Source organism: Notamacropus eugenii, chromosome 3 (genome assembly GCF_028372415.1).
Source record: "Notamacropus eugenii isolate mMacEug1 chromosome 3, mMacEug1.pri_v2, whole genome shotgun sequence".
Classification (NCBI taxonomy): Eukaryota; Metazoa; Chordata; class Mammalia; order Diprotodontia; family Macropodidae; genus Notamacropus; species Notamacropus eugenii.
This window is the reverse complement of record NC_092874.1, coordinates 423643437-423664435: the sequence shown is the minus strand read 5'-3', so window position 1 is coordinate 423664435 and position 20999 is coordinate 423643437. Positions and strand designations below refer to the sequence as shown.

The 20999-nt window shown below is 41.1% G+C and overlaps 1 protein-coding gene across 5 annotated transcripts in view; it reads left to right on the top strand.

Annotated features, from left to right (window-relative positions):
* FBLN2 (fibulin 2) overlaps positions 1-20999 on the top strand; it is a 206272-nt gene that overhangs the window by 68806 nt on the left and 116467 nt on the right. The window lies entirely within an intron of this gene.

Here is a 20999-nt window from a genome sequence, read left to right as displayed (position 1 = left end):
TGTTGCTTAACTAGCTGTGTGGTCATGGCATTCCTTTCTTGCGGGTGCACATTGTCCCTGCCTGGGGGCAGTCTGATATCAGAGGTTTGAGAACATATGCAAAGGGCAGTTCTGTCTCAGGACACATGATGTTTGTGGCCAGAGAAATCTCAGATCCTTCCTGGAGTCCTTGTCTCTCAAGTTTGTGGTGCCAGTGGTCTGGACTGGCAGGAGGGCACATTTCCTCCCTGCCCATAGGCTCCTTCTGGCAGCTGGCATACTGGGGGGATGGCTAACTAGGGCATCCTTCACATACACCAGTCTTCTGGCAGGAAACAATGTTTTAGAGATGTCCCCTTACTCTCTGGGCAAAGATCTCCATATTGATAGCAATTGTCTATGAGGAAAACTACCCAAAATTAAAGGGATTTTCTCTCTTCTGAAAGCTGTGTATTTACAGTGAAAGGTGTATTGGGGTGGTGAACAGGGCAGTGGATTTGGAGTCAGGAAAACCTGGGTTCAAATTCTGGTTCAGGTGCTTATTAGCTTTGTAACCCTAGGCAAAGTGAGGTTAAGTGGAACCTTACTCTGCCTCCATTTCCAAATCTGTAAAATAAGGATTTTGGTTTTGATGGCCTCTAAGGTCCCTTCCATCTCTAAATCTACAATCCTATGATCTAGGCTCTACCATTTTCTAGTTATGTGACCTTGGGCAACCAGTTTCTCTGGGCCCTAGTTTCCTCATTGTTAAAATGGGGAGGCGATGTTTAAAGGACCTCTGAGGTCCCCTGCAGCTCTAAATGCATGCTTCTATAAAAATTCATTTCCAATGTAAGTTTTATAGAACAAGGAAGCTGTTGAATAAAGTTTGGTTGTCTTTTTTTTCTATTGTTTTATTTCATCACAGCCAGTCATTAAACTGTCTTCTGAGGTGTGGAAGGGTTCAGTGGAGGGAAGGCTCATGCTGATGAAATAGAGGTCTCTTGAAATATTGCTAGTTATTCACATTGCTTTGCTAAAAGCAAAGGGCTGCTTGGAATCTCAGCAGAAGGATCATTGTGCTGGGATTAGTGCAGGTTTCTTTGCTAATTGAAGTTAACCCTTAGCAGGTTCTCCATAAACATTTGTCAGTTGGCTGATAAGATGACTAACCTCAAAACTGAAGGGTGACCAGAGTCACAGGATGACTGGAGAATGTCAGGGGAGGGTCTTTCAAAGGAATGGGGGTTTCTTTGTTTGGAGAAGAGTAGATTCAGGGAGCACTTACCAAGTATGTGGAGCTTTGTTGTGTTGATGAGGAATTATATTTGTCCCGTGCCACTCCAAGGAATCAAAACAGGATAAATGGGTGGTAGTTGAGAAGGTATGGTATCAGGAAAAAAACTTGCTAACAATTAGCTTTATCCCATAGTGGAAAGAATTGTCTCAGGACAGAGTGAGTTCTTCCTCATTGAAAGTCCAGAAGCAGAGACTGGATGGCCACTTGTCCAATGTGTTCTCTAGAGTATCTTTTCCTGTTTGTGGTAGTATTGGATGAGTGTTAGTGGAAATGGCACCAGATTTGGAGGTTCTCATGTTCAGATCTCAACTATTAAACTTACTACCTGTGTGATCTTAGGCAAGTCATGTTTCTTGGGGTCTTGGTTTTCTCATGGAAAAATAGTGGATGGGAGCAGGTTGAAGTTTTATGATTCCTTTCTGTATCCTTTGATACAGAGGTCCAAAAATTTGAGGTCCAAGAAATTGAGAATGCTACAAATGCATCTGTGATACTCTCCTTTGATTAAGTCAGGTCCCATGATGAATGATTGGAGAGATTTCATTCCCAAATGCTTATCTGGGAAAGGTGAAGACTTTCTGGATGTGAAAACTGTCTTTTAATGACTAAAGGATTTTCAGCTGAGGACTAGGAATTAGATTTGTTCTGTGTGGCTCCAGAGGGCAGAGAGCCATGTAGCTCTGGGGTTTGATAGAAGAAGGAACCAGATGTTAGCTCCACTTAAGAGAGAACTTCCTCCAAATCTGAATTGTCTGAAGATGTAATGAGCTTACTCATGACATAGTGAGCCATCTATCACTGGAGGTGGTCCAACAGAAAGTGGATGACCATTTATCAGGTAAACTTCAGAGGGTAATAATCCTGCTTTGAACAAATGTTGGAATAAATGACTTCTGGGTGAATCCTATCTCAGATACTCGATGACCTTGGGCAGCTTCTTCATTATCTCTGATCTTCGATTTTCTTAATCCATAAAATGGGGACAATGATAATACCTACCTCTGAAGGTTGTTGTGAGGATTAAATGAGATAATACATAAAAAAGTATTTTTCAGCTTTAAAGGCTATATATAAATGTCAGTTATGATTATCATTAACATTATGATTTCATAATTCTACAGCAACTACAAAAAAGTAAAGAAATAGTGAATTCATTGACTTATAGACTTAGGGCTGGAAATGACCTCATCCCTCAGTTTACAGATAAGGATGTCCTAAGACTTTAAAGGTGAAGTACTTGCCTGCCCAAGATCATGGAGGCAGTAGATATCAGAGGCAGGTTTTGAACCCAGTTCTTCCGGAGTCCAAATGCTCTTTTTAAATATTCCATCAATTGAATTCAGTTGGTTCTAATTAGTATTTCTATTTCTCTGAGCACATTCTCACAGCTGATCCTGTGATTTAGTAAATCTCTGAAAAGATCTTGATTAGTTCATGTCAAAATCTCTTATTGGGCAGATCCTTGACTCTTTCCTCTCTTAGACTTTAAGACCTTTAAAAGGGCAGGCACTGTGTCTCTTCTGTATGTTTTCCAGTGTTTAACACACCTTGTGGCATATAGTAAGCTTTTGATAAATGCGTTCTTATTCATTCATTCATTCGTTCATTTTCCCCAGAGGATGTCACCATAGGCAACATAGTACTGCTAGGTTCTCAGCTCAGTCTTGGTTGAGTTGTGCCCATCTGTGCATGCTAGGGATTTGAAAAAAAGCCCCGAGCACCTAGTGTTTTGGGCATTTAAATCATGGCAGAATCCCTGACATAGTGGACCCTCCCTCCTGACACATTTTCGCTTTGCTGATTTGGTCAGGACCTGTGATTCACTACTGAGAGGCATTCCCCACAGAGAAACTCCCTTCACCAGGGCACATCTCTAACCAATTTGTAGCTTGCAGCCTTAGTAGCATCTAGGGACACAGAGATGAAATACTCTGACCAAGGTAGCCCAGTTAGTACAGTATATGGTATATGGTAAAGACAGGATTTGGACCCTCACCTTCCACCTCAAAATCCAGGACTCTTTCTACCAAACCACAGCTTTAACACTGTTGACTTTTACTTCTGTACCCTCTAATCATGCCTCAAGTCATCTAAATGTTTGAGTTGGAAGGGATCCTTTCTTTGCTCCAAGTGGGAGTGGTTTCCATCTCATCCTTGATGAATAGCCATTCATTCTTTGTTTGAACATCTCCATGTATAGGAGGTTACTACCCAATGAAGTAATTTACTCCCCTGTTGGACATCACCAATTATTGCCAAGTTCTTTTCTTGAGCAGAAATTGTACCTTTCTGCCCCATTTCCCTGCCCCTGCCCCTGCCCCTACCCCCACCTGTTGTAGGTTTTCCTACACTGTCCATTGATTGCAATTTCTGCAGATTCTGCCCCACAGAATAGGTTCAATGCTTCTTCAATTCAGCTCAATAAGTACCTACTATAAGTACTGTGCTAGATCCTGGAGATACTCCTCCCCCTAAAAAAGGAATCATTTCCGTCCTCAAGGACTTTAGATTGTACTGAAAAGATACACATTTACATAACACTAGAAAGTCTATAAAGTGATTTGCCGACATTACTGTCTCATTTGATTCTTACAACTGGTAGATGCTATTACCCCCATTTTACAGATGAGGAAACTGAGGGAATCCAGATCTTCCTGAGACTAATTATAGAACTGTGTCTCTTATACCACAAGTCTATTATGACATCCCTACTACACTGTAGCCTATTGGCTATAGAGAGATAGTAACATCCCTCTACTCCATAAGGTTTCAAGTCCCAGGTGCTTCCACGGTTCATCTATTGTGAGATCTCTGAGCACATGCTGGTCTTTCTCTCCTGGATGCATTCTAGTTCTGTGAATGTTCTTCTCAAAGTAAGTGTGGCCCTCAGACTTGGGCACAATACAGCCCCAGATCTTGTCTGGCTGGTTCTAATTAATTTCTACCTGGCCTGACCATGACCTCGACTTGGGCCCAATAACTGATCATCATAATAATCTCATCCCATTTGTGCAGTCCTTTACAAGGTACCACATGTTTTCCTGTGCATTCTCTACTTTGATAATGAGGAAAACAGGCTGGTATACTGGCTGGGGGACTGGCGCTGGAGTCCAGAAGACATGGGTGTATCCTATGCCATACAAATCTCTTCACCCAGGAGGCTCACTCCATGCCTGGACTATTTCTTCCATTGGAAGTACATCATGTCCCTGAGACTTCTCTCTCTGATTGACTGTTTCCTCCACTTTAAGGAGAATGTTCAGATCAACCATGTCTTCATTTCTCTCTTGGTTGTACTCCCACTATCATATCCCTGTCCAGAGAAGCTTTAATACCACCCTCTACCCTTTCAACCCCCCTTTATGTATAGTCTTTCCTTACTAGAATGTAAAGTTCTCAAGGGAAGGCACTGTCTATTTGTTTGTATTCTTATACTTAGCACAGAGCCTGGAACATACTGAAGTGCTACATAAGTACTTGTTGACTGAATTTGACTTGATCTGGGTTCAGGTCCTGTCTTTGACACATACTAGCTCTGTGAACATGGAGCACTCATTTTTACTTCTCTGCTAAAAGTAACTTTCTTAAGACTATACATTTTAGACTAGATGACAATATTCCTGGGTGGAAAGAATTGCCACATAAGGGAGTTCCCTAAACTGATGAAATCACAGATCAGTCCCCTCCCCCTGCCAAAAAAAAAAGAATACACAAAATTCTTTGGATCTTCACAACACTCCTGTGAGGTTACAGTAGGTCAGGTTATCCTCCTTTTATAAATGAGGAAACTGAGGCTTACGGTGGTTGAGTGCATCCAAGTCAATTGGTAATTGGTAAGTAGGAGAGCCAGAACTCAACCTCAGGGCTTTCAACTCTAAATCTAGCCTACTTATTACTGTACAAATCCAAATGATTGTTCCCAAATTCTTTCTATGGGCTTTGACCAGCCAGGGTCCGCTCCCACCATAGATGTAGACAGAGCTTAAAGTGCAGCATGGATTTCAGGATCAGATTTGGAAAGAAGGAGAAATGAAAATGGAAAGAAGAAAATCAACCAAAATAAAGTCACTGGGTGCTTCATGGAGAAAGTCAATCTAAGTGTTCCTGGCTTTAGGTGTCAGAGGGCATGGTGGGGTAGATAGGAGCCTTGGTAGAGCCGCCAAAATATGGTCTTTCCATTTCTTGTTTTTCTAAGATTATTAATTATCAGAAGACATTTTCCTGCCCATTATCCTGATCCCGGGAAGCTTTCCGTTCCGTGGTTGGGGTTGGGGAGAGAGGGTTCTGATGTTGTCAGAACAGCATGAGTCCCTGGGACCTCATGCTGTTTTTACTGGGGGTGAGTTGTGTCTCCCTTGAGCGTATCCAGATGTTTTATATAATAGAAACCACATGTTTTGTTCTTTTGGTGGTGAGGTGGGGGCAGCAGAATGGGATAGGATGGGGCTTCTGAGTTAGAATTTAAAAAAGGCTAGTCAAGGCTTCAGCAAGAGCATAAAAGAAAATTGTATTTTGGCTCTGGGGATAAGACAGAGACGAGAAGTTGTAAAATTTGCTATGAGGATAGTTCTAGTTGAACAGCAGGACACACTGAAAGTGAAGCCAGAGTGATGATAGAAATAAGGGGCCCTGCTGGCAATGGGTATTATGGAATGGGGAGACCTATAAGTGTTTGGGGAGCAAGTCTGTGATCATCACGGCCCCAGTTCCTCCAGTTTCAGCTGTGAGCAAGTGGATTTGTGGGGGAGGGGGGAAGACTCTTCTAGTACAGTAGAAAGAAAACAAGATTTGGAGTCCAAGGGTCTGGATTTGAATCTTATATTTACTACTTACATAATTGTAGGCAAAACATCTCCCTGAGCCTCAGTTTCCCCTGTCAAAATGGAGGTCGTCTCCAAGGTCCCTTCCAGCTCTGAATCTTCCTTGAGAGACCAGAGCCTGCTGGATCATTGAAAAGCCTTAGTCCTCTACTTCAAAAATTATTTTAAAAAAACTCTTCATTGCAGATGATTTATAAGAAAAGAAAAAATACATATATAATAAAATATCTTCCCTTTTAAAAATAGCAGATGAAAGCGTGTATGTGATGTGGTGGACAGATCTTGAGTTCAAATCCAGCCTTACGTACTTATTTGTTGTGTGACCCTGGGTGAATCACTTAACTGCTACTTGCCTCAGTTTCCTCCACTGTAAAATGGGAATAAGAATAGTACTTACCTCTCAGGGTTCTTGTGAGGATCAAATGAGATAATTGTAAAGTGCTTAGCAAAGTGCCTGGCCCATAGTAAGCATTTCAGATGATGATAATGATGGGGATGATGGGGATGATGATGATGGACTTTGTCCCTACAAAAAACTTGAACCCCACACTCTTATTTCTGATTGAAAACAGATTTAGAGTTGGAAGGAACTATAGAGGACTTTAGTAAAACATTCTCACCTTACAGGTGAGGAAGCCCAGAGGGGTTCCCAAGGTTACACAACTAGAAAGTGGCAAAGTAGGTGTTAACTTTAGGTTCCCTGACACCAAATCTGGTGCCTCTCCCACTAGCCATACTTCTCTCCTGGTGAAAATGTTGTATCCAGATGAAAGGGATAGGGTCTGGACTTAGGGTTTTCATTGGTACAGAGACCTTCCAAAAGGGAAAATTTCCTCTCCTAACGCAGATTGGAACTTTCTCTGTAACTTAGTGTTTTGGGCCATTTCCTTGAGTACTGAGAGGATAAGTGATTTGTCTAGGGTCACAAAACCAGTTTGTGTCAGAAACAGTCCTTGGACCCAGGTCTTCCTGGCTTTGGGGCCAACTCTACCCATTATACCACATAGTCTTTTAAGTTTAAATGACTGTCAAGGGCAGCTTTGAATGGGAATAAAAGTCCCCAACAAGGCAGATTCAGGAAGATGACCTTTGAAAGAGAGAGAAAGTGGTCCCTTTGCAGTGTTGAAGGAAGAGGGTGATTTAGAAGTTGCCTGTGTGCATATGAGTCTCAGGCAGTATTTCCTCTATGGTCTGTCTCATTGAAACACTGCACATCACTTGGAATACTGACCCCACCAACATTCAAGGTTATTGCCTTGCTTTTCACTTTGGGTGAATTTGACCATCCATCAGGGATGCCCTATGACCACTAAGAGGTCTTCCAACTTTAAGATTCTATACGTATGTTTAAAGAAGAATGAACATGCTTGGCATGGATTCTCAACCTGATCTGAAAAAACCCCAGATCTTCCATCATCTGCCAAAATGCTGTATTCTAATTAGTCAGTTAGTAAATACGGTCCCATATGTTTCTGTTTGCTCTAGCTTTCACAGTTCGGTCATTCCTCTTTCTTCCCTGCCTCTTTAGCACAAGCCAAAAGGCCCACGGGGGAGGAGGAGGGATGTGGTAGAAAAGTGGGAGATATTCATAAGTTGTAGGGCTTTGAACAAAAACATATTTTATTTTAAATGTAGCTTCCATAATGGCTTTGGGAATGCAGATACAGGAAAAATGGCTGATGGGATTGGGCCCAAAACAATTTCAGTTCTAATTCTTGATGCTTTTTATTTTTGTGGTTCACCTTAATCAGGCTGCAGTTATGGCCAAAAAGTGTCTGTATGAATGCTTCATATGATCTGGCTTGGTGCGATTAACAGGCCCTCCTTCTTCTATGAGTTGCTGTTCCACAGAATGTCAGAGTTGGGGGAGGGGTCAGAACTCAGAGTTCTTTTCTCTCACTTTACAGATAAAATTCAATTTAAAAAATTATGAAGTGTCTACATTGTGTAAGGGACCGTACTAGGACTGAGTAGAACTGAACTAGGACAAATAGAAGTGTCTCTGCTTCAGAGAACTTACGTTCTACTGAGCAAGTACCAAACGTACACAAGTGAGTAAACACAAAATATCCACAGTTTATGTAGAGTCTCCAAGGAGGAGCAGGTGCTCTTGGAGTGGGGAGGGGGGGGAGAAATAGGGAGAAATATGAAAGATCTAGAGCAGGAGGTAGCACCTGAACAGTGTTCTGAACAGAAAACTTTACCTCCCCCTTCTTACCACCCCAGTCCCACCCCAGCCTGATCAGCTCATGTAAGATATGATTCAAGGAGGTGAGAGGCACCATTTGCTCCCTAATATCCCAATCAGCCACCATGCTGGGAGGAATTCCACCATTTGAGATGAATGAATGACTTTTGCCTTGGAGGTTGCATCTCCAGACATTTCCCTTGTTAACATGGGACACCCCTGGGAATAATTTGAGTGTAAAGGTGGGGGAAATAGAGTGATGCTTTGGCTAAACCACTGGACTGGTTCATACAACTAGCAATTGTCTTAGAATTGTCAGGAAGACTGTATTCCAAGTCCTGCAGTCGATTATGCCATACGGCCAGGTGGGTAGATGAGGGAATGGTGGGCTGGGGTAGGGATTTGCAGACAACTTGCAATTTGCAAGCTTTGGCAGAATTGGGTTTTTTTTCCTTCTTAGTTGTTGACATAGATGTTAGTAGCCCTGGGGAATGAGGAGGAGAAGCACAGAATGAGATGGAGGGAAGGTCATGAAGACAGACTTTGTTCTCCCTACCGTTTTGTTCTGTGCAACCCGCTAATTTAGTTTATTTTACTCTATGAATACGTCCCATGGGAGGGAAGCCTGGATGGTTTAAAAAAAAAAGCCAAACCATCAATTACTTACAAGGTTAGTGCAGATTTGGACATTTTGTATGGAATGTAGCTAGTGCAGTTACAGCTTCCCAGACCAGGCCTCTAGCTGATCTCTGATTGTTCTTCGGGCCAGACTTTTGTGTGGACCAACTGTCGGAATGTGCCAATGCCCCTCTTTGTTCTCAGGCTTTATTCCTTGTGTCATTATGGGTGTCTGGCTGGCTGGGGCTCCTAGGAGGCCCTCATTCAGCTAGGAGCTGGCACTGAGGGCATCTAGTTTTATTGTGTATGTACACAGACACACGTACACATGCCTGTATATATAAACACACGCTGTATATAAATATACGTGCATATGTGTGCACATATACAACATGCACATGTATACATTCATGTATCTATAAACACAATGTACAGAAATATGTGTGCACATATGTACATATGAACACATATGCATATATACAATAAAACTGGATGCTCTCAACATATAAATTATAGATAATATATGTAACACCAGATTGTATGTATGTATGTAAAATATATATTTATGTGTGTGTATGTATATACATATAAATACCAATACATGTACATATATATACATATATATCTACTCACACATATGTTGCTCTGTCATTTCCAACTCTGTGGTCATTTGGGGTTTTCTTGGCAAAGATACTGGAGTGGTTTGTCATTTGCTTCTCCAGCTAATTTTACAGATGAGGAAACTGAGGCAAACAGGGTTAAGTAACTTATCCAGGATCACACAGCTAGTAAGTGTCTAAGGCCAGATTTGTACTTATAAAGATAAGTCTTCCTGATTCCAGGCCAGGAACTCTATCCATTGCATCACTTAGCTGCTATTTATTTATTTGGTACTAAATTATTACGAAAGATTTATTATCCCAGTGCTTGGCACATAGTGGGTGCTTAAGAAATATTAGTTGATGCTTGGTTGGTTCTGGGGATTCATCAGCCCAGACACAAGGACTACTCTACTTTTTTCTGTGCATTCCTTCCTGGCCTCCTGTGTTGACTGTGGGCAGTTTCCTAAGTGACTCTGACCAGGCTAGTAGCTGGCCCCTTTTCATAGCTACCATAGTCATAGAATTTGATCTGGAATGGATCTTAGAAATCATCCAGTCTATTCCTTTTCTTTTACAAAGGAGGGAACTGAGGCCCAGAGAAAAGAGAGTAAGTCACTTTCCCATGGCCTCTCAGCTGGTTAGGAGCCAGGTGGGGATCAGAATGTCGGTCTCTCAAATCCTTCTCCAGTGCTCATTCCCTTCTACCATGGCTTTTATTTTTAATATCTTACTGATTTTTGTAAATGTCACTGCCATTTCCCAATAATTACCCTCCACTATAAACCTTCCCTGGTAATAAAAAAGGTAATAAAAAGGCAAAACTGACCAAGGCACCGTGTCTGATGAGGCCTCATTCTGCCCCTGTAGTCTATCACTTCTCTACCATCTCTATTATCCCTTGCCAGTCCCTCTTCCATGCAGCTGTTCAAGTGATATTCCTAAAGTACACGTCTGATGGTATCTTTCTCAGGGAGCATCAGTAGCTCCCCTTTGCCTCTAAAACAAAGAGAGAGGTCTTAACCTTTTTCATGCCGTGGACCCCTTTGGCAATCTGGTGAAGCCTAGGGACCAGAATGTTTTTAAACACATAAAATAAAATATATAGGATTACAAAGGAAGTAATTTTGTCAAAATACAATTATCAAAATGCTTTTTAAAAGAATAATTTCACATACCCTAAACTGGGAATCCCTGCTAGAATAAAGTAAAGCCTCCTATCTTCAGCACTCCAAGCCATTTATAGCTTGGCTCCCACCTGTCTTTCCCGTCTGATTTCTGTTTTTCTTATCTCTCAGGCCACACTCCAGCCAAACTGCCCTACTCAGTATTCGTGGATGACTTTCTGCTTACACCTCCATGTCTTTATTAAGGCTCTCTGCTCTTCCTTTTTACATCTGCCTCTTAGAATCCTTAGGTCCCTTCAAGATGTAGATCAAATGGCAACTCTTTTATGAGTCCTTGCCTGATGCCCTCAGTTGTTCATCTCCATCTCAAAATTATTTTGTATTTACCAAATGTTGTGTGTGTGTGTGTGTGTGTATACACACACATATATATATTTATATATATACATACATGTGTTTATGTCTGTATGTTGTACCTCCCTCCCCTTCTCCCACCCTGGCAGAATGTATTTTCCATGAAATCAGGTTCTTTCTCCCCCTTGTCTTCCCAACAGCTGGCACAGCCTAGGACATAATAGAAGCTCAATGGATGCCTATAGGTTTGCTGGCTCCAGAGACCACCTAGTTCAAACCCTGTCCACCCCAGCCTTCAGTTTATAGATAAAGATAGTAAAGCTCAGAGAGATTAACTGATTTACCCAAGATCTCATTGGCAGTTTATGGCAGAGACTGGATTTGAACTCAGGTTCCTCTGACTCCCAGCCCTAAGTCTTTCCACTGCTTAGAAGATGATCCCTGGTTTTTGAAGGCTATGCTAGAAGGTGTATGAACTAGGCCTGTCCTACCAAGGAGATATTGGTCTGATGACAGCCTACGTGTGTGTGTGTATGTATACATATATATATATATATGGAGGGAGAGAGAGAGAGTGTGTGTGTATGTATATGTATGTGATGGCCATATAATTGGACAGTAGCTCTCCATCATTGGTAAAACCACAATTAAAGATATTGTTTATTTTGTCACTTGGTGTTCATTATACTGGGCATTGTAGAAGAATGGAAAGAACACTGGATTTATAGTCAGAAGACCTGGGTTTGAATCCTGGTTCGTGACTTGCTACTTGTGCGATCTCAGGAGCAAATTGCTTCTGTTTTTGTGGGTGGAAAAATGAAAAGGTTTGGCAAATTGATCTCTAAGTTTACTTCTAGTTCTAAATCATCTGAGCCTGTGGCCCACCTGATAAAATTCCTGGCTTGCGTTCAGTGCCAGAGAAAACATTGTCTCTGCAGATGAATGCGTATACTTTCTCTTTTCAAAAAGGGAAGGCTATATAATCCAACATATTTCTCCTTTTATCCAATCTGCTGGAGAACTGAGAAGCAGACTCATTGCCCAGAGTGGTAACCTTCTTCAACTCAGGTGCCTCAAATACCTTCTCTTTTATTTTCCTTTTTAGGATTACCATTTTATTTTCTCCTCAAGCATTTATTCCTGTACTCTACTTTTATCTATATGCTGCTTCCAATCCCTTTGGAAATAGGCAGGATAGAAATCATAAAAAAGTAGAAACCATAGCTCTTCCAAGTTTTTTTTTCACATCTATCATTTAATATGATTTTCAGAACTCTGTGGAGTAGTTAAGTAGAACCAGTATTTTTGGCTTCCTTTGATAATGAAGAAACTGTGGCACAGAGTTAAGTGCTCAAGACCATCGTACGAGTCAATTTCCAAATCTGAACCAGAATCCAGTCCTCTGACTGCCAGCCCAGTGTCCAGTGTGAGAGGCAGTGTTTCATGGTGGATAGAGGGCCAGTGTGAAAGTCTGGAAGAACAGGATTCAGCTCCCACCCTGACATATATTCATTGTGTAGTCCTGGACAAGGCACCTACCCTCTCACTCTCCCCAGACAACTTTATAAAGTTATAAATTGATGAAGAGTTGGCAATCTGTATTGATAGAATGAGTTTCCTCAATGGGGGTTCTCTGCACCAATGAAATCATTGCTCCCTACTCCCTGCAAATGTCTGTAGAATACCAGAATCAGAAGATTTCAAAATGGCGTCTCTGGGATTTGAGATAGCAGGGTGATGGGCCTAGAGTGGGTTTCTTGGACACTGCTTCTGTGAACCTAGCTTTGCACTGTTTTTTTCCTGTTTCTCCAACTCTTAATTGGCATAGAGAACTAAATCTAGGCTTTCTTTTCTATCATACTTTTCAGAGTCGTTGGCCAAAAGACCCCCAGCCTTTAAAGACAGTCTGTGCTAAGCCTGAGGTGTTAGGTTTCAGAATGACCATTGTTAACAGAATCTATGTTGAGAAACAGCTTACTGTAGTTAATAGAGGACCAGCCTTGGTACCAGAAAGACCTGTGTTCAAGTACTGCTTTGACTCATATTAGCTGGATTATTGTGGCCAAGCCATTTACTTTCTTGGGGCTGCAGGTGACTTCCTAAGACTTTATATTATTGATATTTGCTAATTATCTTAGCTAATTAATTTTCTAATTACTGATATTTACTAATCTGCATCCCTAGACAAGCTTCCATACTGGGAAGTCCACACAATGATGAAATATCAGGAGAGAGAAACATATATACACACACATATTATATATGTGTATACTCATGCATATCTATATTTTATATAGACATATAGGTAGATAGATTTAGAGACTTACATCTATATAGACAAAGCTACATATCTATGTCCATATCTATCTATCTATGAATGTATACTGGGAAAGAGATGAGGGAGGGGGGAAGAGAGAGAGAGAGAGAAAGAGAGAGAGAGAGAGAGAGAGAGAGAGAGAGAGAGAGAGAGAAACTATCACACATTTAAGGATGTCATGAATGAATAAACATTTATTAAAGACTATGTGATAAACTTAGAATATGTAAATAAAAAATGTGTCAACAGCAACCTGCCTTCAAAAAGCTTACATTTTAAGGGAAAAGATGACAAATAGAGGAGTATCACAACCAGAGAATAGTATTTTAGTTTGAGAAGTTACAAGGATAATGGAGTCACATCAGAATATATGGGCACATTCTTTCCTGTAGCAATGACATTTTTGATTTGATTATGGTTCCAGAATTGGAAAAGATGTGGGAGTAGCGGGAGGTGGGGTGGTTCTTGAACTCACCAATCAAGGTAGTTGGGTGGAGGGCATCAGGGAAGGTGCTAGTACTCTTACTAATTTGCCTTTCCTGTTTTTTCACTCTTTACCTCACCACATGGCTAATTCTTACCTTCTTTCTTCTATGGCTTTCTAATCTACTTCTTATGACCCTAGGGTTCCATGGTATCCCCTATTCTTTTCATGATGAAGGCTATGTTTTTGGAAGTTTTATTATCAAAGATGATGGTATTGTGGTGATGGTGGTAGTGATGGTAGTAGTAGTAGAGAAGTTGTGTGACTGAGAGGTCAAGTCCCTTATAAGACTTGTTTTTCATGGTCTGATCCCTCATGTCATGTATGAAAAGTAGAGGTCATAGGGGTGAGGGTGGGGGAGGGAGAGAGGACATAGCCAAGTAGGTCTCTGAGTCCTGTCACTATATTTACTTCTAAACCATAAAAGTAACCATGTATGGTTAACAGCAGCTGATTATATCCTTTTTCACTGAAAATAATAATTGGAAAGAAGACTTGGGGCTAAGGGTGAGGTAGCTATATAGGAGCATCTGCTGTGGGGAATACTATATATAATGGCTTTTTTAAAGTGTGTTTTGTTGAATGTTTTTCAAATGCTCTTAAGGAGGAAAATGTCTAGTTCCTTTAGGTATTTCATATAAGTTGGCATCAGAGGTCTTACCCAGAGGTCAGATTGTTAAGCACAAAATTGTATAGAGTTTTGAGGGGAAACAAAATAAAACACTTTTTGTGCAAATGTAGTCCAGGTCGCCAAGCTGAAATAGAGGTGCTAAGTAAGGGGGAAGAAATTCTTCTTTTGATTAGAAAAGGAGATTATAGACATCTTCATGTCAGTAGCCATATTCTTCATTCTAAAGCTACACATGACAAAACAATTTCTCTCTTTTGCAAAGAAGCTGTTGGTAAGAAAGGGCTGTTGTTACTTATCCCTCATTCTTGAAGAGGACCAATGACACCAGGCAGCTGATATCAGGACTTGCAAGTAAATTGGATTTCAGCGAGGCAGGGTTATGCAAAGTCACCACTCTCTCCTCCAAAGCCATCTAGGTCCAGAGGCAAGATATAGATCTAGATGACTGGAGATGGTCCCAGATTCAGTGGGAGACCCTGGCCTTTTTAAGCTATGGTGTTTTCCAGGTCTCAGTTTGACTGAGGCAATACCCATTCAATGATTAGGGCTAGGTAAGAAATGAGGCAAAGAATGGTCTCACTGACAGTCAAAAAAATAGAAAAATCAATCTGTTTGGGGAAGATGCTCAGGCAAGAAGGGGAGAGAAGACTAGACAGCACTCTTGAGATCTAAGGAGGTCACTTAAAGCCTTCCTTCTGACAAGTAGCAGATATTTAGAGGCTACTTCTAAGGAGCTGGAGGAAAACCCTTATAAGAGCTTTTGAAGTTAAACCTTGAAACTCTGAAGCAAAAGGTGAAAGCCTGGAAGTTTTCTGACTCAGAAAAAAATGTTCAGGCTAGGTTTTCATCTTAGCTCTATTAGGGAGTATCAATCAGCAGAGCCTGTCATATTGGGAGACAATGTGGTTGTTGTTGAGTCATTTCAGTCATGTCCAACTCTTTGTGACCCCCATTTGGGGTTTTCTTGGCAAAGATACTGGAGTGCTTTGCCATTTCCTTCTTCAGCTCATTTTACAGATAAGGAAGCTGAGGCAAACTTATAACTTGCCCACTAGCAAGTGTCTGAGGCCGGATTTGAACTCAGGTCTTCCTAACTCTAGACCCAGAGCTTTATCCGTTGGGACAGCCAGCTGCCCTGACTAGTAGAGTGTGGATGATGGGCAGCAAAGCAGTGATATCTGCCCCTGAGATAGAACTAAGTAGGTGACCCTGGGTAAGACACTGGTCTCCTTCTGCATAAAATGAAGGGAATACCCATGACATTGGCTATAAAGTAGTACCTATTTTTAAAATGGGGGGGTGAAGCCCAAATGAGAGCTTGTTCATGAAGTGTTGCATAAATATCATTATTACCTCAACTGAATTCTCCAACTCACAGGGAAGAGGATGGTGAAGGAGTCTGCAGGAAAGTGATACTTGGCTAAAATGTGATCTTGCAAGAAAATATCTGAAGTATACACTAAAGAGCTATGAATGAACAACAACATCCTTTCCTTAGCCTTGAATATGGGAGAGGAAAACCTTTTGGGGACCAGTTTGGTCCAGTAGGATTTAGTACAAGAACTGGGTTAATGTGAATGAGGTACTGATGGAAAGATAGACTCTTGTCTGAACACAGGATTTGGAATAAGAATATTTTTACTTATGGTCCTCTCTAACTACTTGCTACCTGTGTCCTCTTGGCCAATTCACTTAATCTCTAGAAGCCTCTGTTTCTTCATCTGCAAAATAAGGGGGTAGAACAAGATGTTGGTTGAGGTCCCTTCTGGTGCCAAAATCTTAGGAGAATCCCAAATATGAACAGAAAGATGCACTTTATAAAAAGACCATCCACGGAGATAAATAAGGAGCTTGGTCCTCCCAAAGGAAAAATGATTAAACCAATAAATGAAAAATAGTTTAGTAAGCACTTGATGTTGTGCTAAGCACTGGGATACAAAGAGAAAAGGATAGATGGTCCCTGCTCTCGGGGAGTTCCCACTTTTAATTGGGTAAGACAGCATATAGAAGAAAAGTCAGCTGTAGGGCAGATGGAAAAGTCCAGGAGACCCAAGAGTGAAATAGTGGGGTAGATGGAAAGGTCTTATTATACCGGAATGAGATTACTTTAAAATTTCCATGGGTAAGTCATTAATTTATCTTTTAGCATGATGGGAAAATAGATTTGGAACTGGAAGGAACCTTGGAGGCCGTTGAGTGTGACCCTTCATTTTATAGATAAACTGATTGGTTTGGTTAAGTAGCAGGTCAGTTCTTCTATTGACATGTGACGTTGGTTGTAAAGTTGGCATAATCAGCTCCTTACAATGGAACCAGAGTGGTTTAGAATTTAGCATGATAGCTTCTGGCATGTGATGATGAAGCATCTTACGCTAATTAGACTTCCTTGATTAATAAAGCCAGGCTACAAAGGGCAAGGCTGTTCTGTTAACTCTTCATTGCTTCATTTCCTCCTGGAATTCCTCTCTTTGTTTTTCAACCCACCATGGTGGAGCCATGCCTGTGACCAGACATGACCTGGGTAATTGACTCAGATAAGTCCTCTCTGAGGGAGGGTCTGTTTCCTAATTAAGCACTGACCATGGACACTATCCAGAAAGCCCCCCAACTAGATGAAATGAATATTTCAGGCCCTTTGGTCCTGGACAGGATGCATTCTTAGGGTAACTGTGGGCAATGGTGGGTTATCTGGGACTGAGTCAGATTTAGAATTATAGGTATATGGTTTCCTTTTAGGAAATATAAACTCAATGTGTGCTTTAATTTCACTGCTTGTTGACTTGACTTGGGTTACAGTCTTGGGGAAGTGGACTTTTAATTTCAGGGAACTCCCAGTATGAATGCTCCTTCCATCAAAACAGATTGGCACAGAGGAACTTGTTTGTAATTTATTGTTTCAGGGAATTTTATGGGGTATAATGGAATATTAAATGTCTTGACTGTTTGCAGACAACTAGTGTGTGTGTCAGAGGTGGGATGTGAACCTAGAGTTCCTGACTTTCAAAACTGACCCTCTATATACCATGTGCTTTAAAAATTGACATTTTTAGAGAATTTCCCAAAAGTCTTAGTGCAGTTTTAAATCCAAGATTTAAATTAAAACTTAAACTGTAATCCTTTATATGTGTGTTTGTGTGTGTATGTATATTTTAATGATGATTTTTGTCCACATTTGCTTTTATACACATAGTTTCAGTTAGTTGTTAGAGAAATTAACTAGCCTAAGAAACTTTGGGCAAGCCATATCAAGTTTCTGGGCATTAGCATCTTTCTTTATAACATTAGATGGTTGGATTAAGTGATAGTTAAGGTCCTTCTTGGCTTAAAAAATAATGTGATTCGATTATCCTGTGAATTTAAATGAAGTTATGAGTTCAAGTTATTAAATATTAGGCCCTGTTCATAAATTCAAGCTCTCATTCACAGTTGTCAGAAATGTTCCTTGTGAGGGTGTTGGGGATTAAGGGGTAGGAGTATGGACCTTTAGTCTGAGTAGAAGCATAAAGTGCTAGATTTGAACTCAGGAAGACCTGAGTTCAAATCTCTCTGCTGATATTTACTAGATCTATGATCACGAGCTTACTTAACATCTTCAAGACTCACTTTCCCCATTTGAAAAATGAGGGGATGGCTTAGATGACATTTCAAGTCCCTTCCAGCTCTGAATCAACGATCTTAGATTGGGTGAATCAAGTGAAATGTAGTTTTGTACAAGCAAAGTCTTTGGATGCTGACTCTGAGTTCAGGGTCTCATTCATTGTTGACAAAGACATTAACTCTTCTACTTGACTTTTGTCAGAGTAGTTGCTTGGGCTGATAGTAGGGGTGGTCTGAGCACTTAAACTAGACAGCATTTGGAAGCCTGGCGGACAGCACATTCAACTTGGGGCTAGGATTACCTGGACTGAATTTGGCCCCTGACACTTACCTGTTGTGTCACCCCAAGTGAGTCTCTTGAGTTTCCTTATTTGTAAAATCAGGATGACAATTCCAATGACCTCTGTAGACCTAAATTCTAGTCCCAGGTTGGTTCCAAGTTTATTTGAAAACCTTGAACAAATCATTTCTCTGGGACTCAGCTTTCTCATCTGTGAAGGGGAACAGGGACAAAAGGAGAATAATTGGAGTGGATGATGCTAATTTGAAAATTCTGTGATTCTGTGGTTTGGCTTATGAGTCACAAGCTAGAGACCCCCAGCTGAGTAGAATGAACTGCCTTCATCTGAATGGGTTTAGCAGGTTTGGGGTAGAATAATTTCCATTAGAATGTAAACTTTCTGAGGTCAAGGACTGTTTTCGTTTTTTCTTTGTAACCCCTTTGTTTAGCACACTGTATGTTCTTAATACAGTTCTTAATAAATACTTATTGATTGATTAAACTTAACCAACTTACCCACCTCTGGATTTTCCCATGGACTGGAAGAAGCCCCAGGAAGTCAGTGAAAGAGGAGACAAAAGCAAATGCATGTTATACAAGCCAATCGGTACAGGGGATGGGCTCTCCAGGTATAAGGTAGGAAGCCCAGATGCATTTTGTAGAAAGAAGTCTTCATGGTAGCTCAGAACTTTTGCTATGGTACTCTCTCTCTCTTTATTTCTCCATATCTATATAGATATATACATATACACACACATGTAAATACACAAACACACATACATATATGAACACACATATCTACACATGCATATACATACATATGTATGTATATACTTTTGATTCTGGTTATCTAGGATGACTTGGGTACAAGTAGTGGAAGGCAGATTTCAGATAACTGTAAGAAAAAAATAACAAACTTTTTTTTTTAACATTTAGAGCTATCCTGAAATGCAGTGGGCTATCTTGAGAGATGATGGGATCCTAGGAACTAGGAATCTTCAACAAATCAATAAAACCAATTAATCAATAAGCATTTATTAAGCATTTGCTCTGTGCTGAGCACTGGCATATAAAAAGAAGCAACCCCCAAAAACCTGTCCCTGCCTTCAAGATACTTACAGTCTGGGTACAAGCAGGGTACCCTTAATTATCAGGGAAATTTTCGGAGGAATTCTTGTTCAATTATTGCTTGGATGAGGTGGTTTTTGAGATGGGGTTCAAATCTTGGTTTTGCCCTTTACGACTGGCATGACCCTGAGACACTCAGCCTCTCTCGTCCTAAGTTTTTCATCTATCAAAAGTAGGAGACTGGATTAGATGCCTTCTGAGGTCTCTTCCAGCACTATTTCTCTATTTCTCTGATCCCTTCCCACTCTAGGAATAAGGTGCTGTAGCAGAAGCCTTTCATTTGGAGTCAGGCCATCCAGGTTTAGATTATAGCTATACAACTTGCTACCTGTGTGACCTTGAACAAGTTACTTCCTCTCCCTAAGGCTCAGTTTCCTTAACTGTAACATGGGCAGGAGGCATTAGACTAGATGAACTGGGAAGGTTTCTTCCTCCTCTAAAATCCCATGAACATCACACCCCATCTATCTTATCACCCCACTGGTAAGTCCATCAGCCAGGATTATAGAGAGATGGTACCCCAGATGGAAGGGTCTTCTCAGAGAGGTTGATGTCAGGGAATCTGTGTGTCCTGAATTCAGCAGAAGAAGGACAGCATGCCAGAATACAAAGACCACTGTCCTAGGACTCGAGAGAATTAGAATGTAGTTCCATCGGGACCACTTATTTGCCAGGAAGTTCTGGACCTCAGTTTCCTCATTTGTTAAGTGCGGCAAGAGGAACAAGGGGATGGGGAGTGGGGGCTAGATGGTCTCCGTGGTCTATCCCTGGCTGCATTGCTGTCTGGGGTGGAGAGACACTGTTCGTGCTCTATGGTTCCAGACTTAAGCCTGTTATTATTCCTTCTGTAGATTGGAATTCTCATTTGATTATCATCATCTGTGAACTGCCAAGAGCCCTAGATTTGCTTCTCTTCTCATTTGCTGGTTCAGTAGATGGCAAGGGAAAAAAATGAGCCAGAGACTGGTGAGGAGGTAGATATTGGAGAAGAATTGGACAGTTTTATTTCACTGAGTTCAATAGCTTGTCATCTTTTGGCCAGATGGGAGGAAATATCTCACAAGGATGCCCCTTAATGAATCTATAACCAGCCAAGCAGACATTCTTCAGAAAGAATGACAGGGCTGGCCAAGCACGGGAGAAAAGGCCCCTAAATGGAAATCAGTTCTGATTAAGAATGCGAAAATAAAAGGCTAATGGAATCCACTGATGCCCGGGATAGTCAGCAGCAAGAGAAAGGGGCTGGAGCCATTCTGATTGTCTTCACTCTATGTTGGCAGATGAAGTCTCCTCCCATTCTCCCATTTTGCACACTCTATATCCAGCCCTCCAGATGTCTACAGTTGGTTTTGAGACTCCTAGTAGAATATAAAGCAGATTTTTTTCATTTCTCAATTCTCTACTGTGAAACAGTCACCAGGAGAAGAGGAATACATATGCTGTGTGGGGAGGGGAAAGGAAGGGAGAGGAAAATTGAAGGATCTCTCACGTTGAACATAGGTCCATCAATGGGTGGACTGGTATCAGAATTCTTCTCTTTTTTCTGCCCAGGCAAAATCATCTTTGATATTTACTTCTTTATCTTACTCCAGTCTATG